The following is a 5,946-nucleotide window of genomic DNA, read 5'->3' as shown; positions in this document are numbered from 1 at the left end:
GGTCGTGGACAGCTGCTGATTGTATTACGGCATGAACTTTTATATTAGGCCTGGCCACAAGTGCTGGGAATTAGTTTAGATGTGACAGGTGCTAATGTGCTTATTTTTGCTGATTAGATGGTACATTAAAAAGGACGAATTGCAACATTTTAGATAATTTTAGCAAAAATAGAAATAGTAAAGTTAATTTCATCATGATATGTATCCACAAAGTACGCTTTGTTAAAGGACATCTGTCAGCGTCTCTCGGGCTACTACACGCTGACATAGGGACAGGTTACACATACTTCCCCCACTACTCATAGTGCATCAGGAACTCCAAAATCAGCATTTAATATCACTGTGTGCCATTTGTAAAATTAGGCTATTATTGGCCAATGGGCAGTTTTTTACTAGAGAGTGGACCTGGGCTTTTTGCAATATGCAGTCCTCCATGGCTTTTGATTGGGTGCTATTGTCATACTTGAAATGTCAATCAAGACCTAGGGGAAAGGGCTGAGCATCACATAATCACATAATGCAGAAAGCCAAGGTCTATTCCTTAGTAATGGACTGCCCATCAGCTGATTCTAGCCTAATGTACATAGAACGACTGCTGATTTGGACATTACTGATGCATTATGAGCAGTGAGGAAAGAGTGTGTAGCCTGTCTACTATGTCAGCATTCCTGCCACGGTACTGGTGTAGTAGTTGGACAGACAGATATATTCAAAGGGGTTTTCCAGGTAGTTGTTACTGATGACTTACCTGGGGATAGATAATCAAATAGCTGATCCGCTGGGGTCCGCTGCTTCGGACCTGGACTGATCATTTGTTTTGGCACCGGCAAAATACATAGGGTACGGAGCGGAAAGTAGATGCTCCAACCTCTGTGTAGTGGCCACTACTGGTAATTACAGTTGCAGTTTTCATTAAAGGGGTTGTCTCGCGAAAGCAAGTGGGGTTAAGCACTTCTGTATGGCCATATTAATGCACTTTGTAATATACATCGTGCATTAAATATGAGCCATACAGAAGTTATTCACTTACCTGCTCCGTTGCTGGCGTCCCCGTTGCCATGGCTCCGTCTAACTTCGGTGTCTTCTTGCTTTTTTAGACGCGCTTGCGCAGATCTATCTTCTCCATTTGGCTCGGCTCAGCATCACCGGCATTTTGGCTCCGCCCCCTTGTACGCGTCATCGCGAAGCTCCGCCCCCGTCACATGTGCCGATTTCTTGCGGGACGAGTTGTAGTTTTCAATGGTGCTATTTAATGTACCATATAATATACTGAAAAGCTTTGAAAAAATTCTAGGTAAACTAAAAAAAAAAAAAAAGACATTCCGCCATCTTTCACTGCATCTTGTTTCTACGGCGCACAAACTGCAACAAAAATGACATGATAACTTTATTCTATGGGTCAGTACAATTACTACGATACCAAACTTGTATAGTTTTTTATTTACTATACTACTTTTTTTTCAAAGACATTTAATTTTTTCCAATTATTTTCTGCCGTCATCTTGTGTGCGCAATAACTTTTTAAATTTTCCTTCGACGTAGTTGAGCAAGGGCTCATTTTTGCGGGATGTCCTGAAGTTTCCGTTAGTACTAATTTGGAATACATATGACTCTTTGATCGCTTTTTATTGCGTTTTTCTGGGAGATAGGGTGACTGAAAAGGTGCATTTCTGGCGTTCTTTATTTTTTTTTTCGGACGACGTTCACTGTGCAGGGTAAATAATGTGCTACTTTGATAGAGCGGACTTTTACGGACGCTGCGATACCAGATATGTATTTTTATTTTATTTAGATTTTTTAATTATAGATATGGCAAAAGTGGGGTGATTTAAACTTTCATTACTTTTTTTTGTATTTACAACTAAAAAAACTGTATTGATTTCTTTTTTTACTTTACATTCAGATCCCCCTGGGGTACTACAATATGCGATGCTTTGGTCGCTCCTGCAGTATGACGTAATGCTATAGCAATTTCACAGGCAGCCTATCAAGCCACCCCACGCGGATGGCTTGATAGGCAGTCTCTCAAGGCAGCCTTGGGGCCTTTCAGAAGGCCCCCGGCTGCCATGACACCTGCATGGCTCCCCCGATCGCATATTTTGGATTTCAGCCGCAGCTCAGCGGCGCTGCTGATTTGAGCCACCTAATTGGCTCTTCGGCCCCACGTGACTACGCAGCGTGCCTACGCATTGTCGTGCACAACATACTACAGTGAAGCACAGCGTGCACGCGGATTGCCGTGCACAGCATACTACAGTTAAGCAGACGTGCACGAGGGTCACGTGATCTGTGCTTTGCCCGCGCGTTACACAGGACTACTCGTGTGCCCAGGGAGTTAAACATTTGGCTGCGTTTTCTGGATATATTGTGTGGTTTTGGCCAAGTTTTACGCCGGACTACTGCAAATTTCATGCTGAACTCACATTTGGCAGCGTTTTGGAAAGGAATACTCGGGCTTGGCTCGGACAAAAAAAAATTAACCCTGCAATTGGCTTAATTCCGGGGGTTTGCATAGTTATTGGCTAATACATTTCTAAACATCTATCTGCTACACACTGTCCCTGCTTTTCTTCACTACTACTTTAATAGATACAGACATCTTATTTGGACAATTGGTATGTTTCTCCGAAGGTTTGTTCAGTTAGTGCTAATTTGGTACAGTATTGTGATGGAACCTGTACGTTTGCTAGAAAAATAAATTTTAAAAAAAGAAATTAAATACTCAAATCTAATTTAATGTCTTTTTCGGCCGATAAGACGAATTTAAGACAGCAAGTGTGTGTGTGAGAGAGAGGGGGGGTGGCTGAGTAAGTGGGTGAGCAGGCGGGCGGCTGTGGGAGGAGCAGAGTGTGTGTCTGTGTGTGGCTGCTGGGAGTGATGGTGGCTAAGCATGAGTGGATGTGTGCTGAGAATGGGTAAAATGTAATTGTTCTCAGCAAGAGAAACCAAGTAATCTTGTAGATATGATACCTTTTAATGGCTAACAAAAATACATGATGTAATAATAGCGAGCTTGCGAACCAACGCAGGGTACTTCTTCAGTCTTATGGATTGGATCTGAAGAGGCATGCATATTTATACACACTTATAACATACATACTTATGACAAGGCCACAGATATGGATGTGATTGGTTCGCACTTAAAAGGAATTCTGCAACAGCAAACAAACTTTTTTTGTCTAGGCACTGATAGCGGAGTGAAAGTTTTATGGTCCCTAAATTACTGTTGGAGGGGGGGAGAGGTCAGCAGGCTAGAATTGCTACAAGAGGTACACAGGCATTTTTAGCTAAACACTGATAAGGGAGTAAAAGTTTATGGTCCCTGAATTACTGTTGATGGGGGTCTTATCTGTATAATAAATGTCTCACACTTCCCATTCACGCATAAATCCTGAGAATGGGTGTGATGTTGCAGGAGCAACCATCAGTCAATCGCCGCAGGGGTACTCTTATACGGCGAGTATATCCCAAACTATATTTTAACTTGAAAAGTTGGGGGTCATCTTATACGCTGGAATTAATTTTTTTCAAATTTTTTGTGTAAGAAACTTCGCCGCAGCGCTATAAACAGTGTCAGACACCCATCCCATTGGTTCTACCAATTTACTTGTCTTATGACCAAATGAAACATATTTAACATATTTTACCGTGTGCAAGAGGCCCCCCAAAATGTGAAAACAAGATTTAAAACCTAATACAGCACAGATTTGTAATCTGTACTGTGGTATGTTTAAATACTGTCCCTAGTATCAGTTCACAGGTTGGGCCCCCTTGGCGCTGCGGAGCGGAGAGCCACGGCGGCATGTAAAAGGTGCCCGAGCCATTAAACCTCTTCCTACAGACACAACATACACACAGTACACATAGACATAACATGCAAACATTCCATTGCCTCACATACCAACTTAGAACATACATAAAACACAGATTATAAGTACCCGACAGACTTCCTGCTTCATCTGTCAATCAGAAGTGTCCTCTGTGCGGTCCTCACTTCAACAGGGCCAGAAATACCTCTGGAGAGCAGAAGTCCCGACCCCGTTGCTATAGGGGCCTCACAGAGGCCAGGTCTGATTGACAGCTGAAACAGGTTAATTGGGTGTTTATAAACCGTGTTTTATGTATGTCATGTAATGGAATGCCTGTATGTTATGTCTGCGTGTATCAGTAGGAAGGGGTTTGACGAGTCGGGCACACTGTACATGCCGCCGCTGTCCGACCCGTGACACAATGGAGTAGTTAGGAAAACCGGGCTAAGGGTGCCCACCCACTAGCGTTTTTTTACTGCGAAATTCGCAGCGTTTTTTTTTTTATGCAGGGGTCTTTGGGCTATGGGGCATGCAAAGCTAAAATCGCGATCGCGCAAAATCGCGATATCGCAGTAAATCGCGATTTTTACATTACAAGTCCCATAGACCCCCTGCAGAGAAAAAAAACCTGCAAATTTCGCAGTGAAAAAAAACGCCAGTGGGTGGGCGCCCTAAAACAGCAAAATTTTGATGACTAACGGGTATAAGATGCGGCCTGATTTTTGGGGTTGCATTTTTGTTAAAATACATTGTCTTATACACTCAGAGCGGCTATACTTGAGTATGTATTGTGGCTGCTGCTACAGGCACAATACATACAAACACGTACATAAATACATACACTTATCACCATAACCCCGATCCTCCATACTGCTCCTCACCCAAATCACTAAAACTCCCATCCTCCATACATTGTCGTTCACTACCACTCCCATTCCCCATACACACACAGACAACATTATTTTTATATATATACACACACACGATGTAATGAGCTTCATTGAGTGTCGGGGCAGCAGCACATGACATCAATCACCTCATTGCTGAGAAAAAATATCTGCGAACAGCACTTCTCCAAATACCAATATGGTGGGACCCAGAAGTAGAGTGCAAGCCGCAGCAAGAGTCTGGATCCAAAGACTCCAAGGAAGTACAGGTAAATGAAATCCACGGCAGCATAGCAGGATGCAAATAAAATCTTCTCTTTATTCCTCCAAGTCACCCATGTATGCAACGTTTCGATCTCATTGAGATCTTTGTCAAGCATAACACCCATAAAAACAACACCCCCTATATAGAGGTACAAAGTAATAACAGCTGTAATGCCTTAATAGCATGTGTAGCAAGTTCCATGTCTGCCGGCGTCTCCAACCTCTGAGCGTCTCTGCAGGAGAGCTGCGCATGTGCAGAGGCTCAAATCCCGCGAGATCATGAGCGGCACTACATCAGCCAGCAATACATCAGGCCGGATGGAGAGAATCTCCCCTGTCTCGTTGTTATAGAGAGTATCGGCGTCATCAAGCTCCGCCCCTCAATCGGAGCCGGAGCAGCAGTACGGCAGCCAGCAAAACATAAGGCCGGGTAGAGGGGATTTCCCCTGTCTCGTTGCCATAGAGAATATCCGCGTCATCAAGCTCCGCCCCTCAGTCGGAGCCGTAGCAGCAGTATATGAATGGACTATATAGAGATACCCAGCGTTTTAATGCAATAGTAAACATGTGATTAATGAAGAGCATAGATAGTTAAATGCCCCATAGTACCCAATTAAGCTTAAATCTATTTACTAACACTAAGGGTGCGTTCACACGAACGTATATCGGCTCGGTTTTCACGCCGAGCCGATATACGTTATCCTCGTGTGCAGGGGGGGGAAGGATGGAAGAGCCAGGAGCAGGAACTGAGCTCCCGCCCCCTCTCTGCCTCCTCTCCACCCCTTTGCACTATTTGCAATGAAAGGGGGCGGGGTGGGGCTAAGTCACGAGAATTAGCCCCACCCCCGTCCCGCCTCTCCCCATTGCAAATAGTGCAGAGGGGCGGAGAGGAGGCAGAGAGGGGGCAGGAGCTCAGTTCCTGCTCCTGGCTCTTCCATCCTTCCCCCCCCTGCACACGAGGACAACGTATATCGGCTCGGCGTGAA

The sequence above is a fragment of the Eleutherodactylus coqui genome, chromosome 1 (genome assembly GCF_035609145.1).
Source record: "Eleutherodactylus coqui strain aEleCoq1 chromosome 1, aEleCoq1.hap1, whole genome shotgun sequence".
In the NCBI taxonomy this organism is placed as follows: domain Eukaryota; kingdom Metazoa; phylum Chordata; class Amphibia; order Anura; family Eleutherodactylidae; genus Eleutherodactylus; species Eleutherodactylus coqui.
This window is presented reverse-complemented; position numbering follows the sequence as displayed.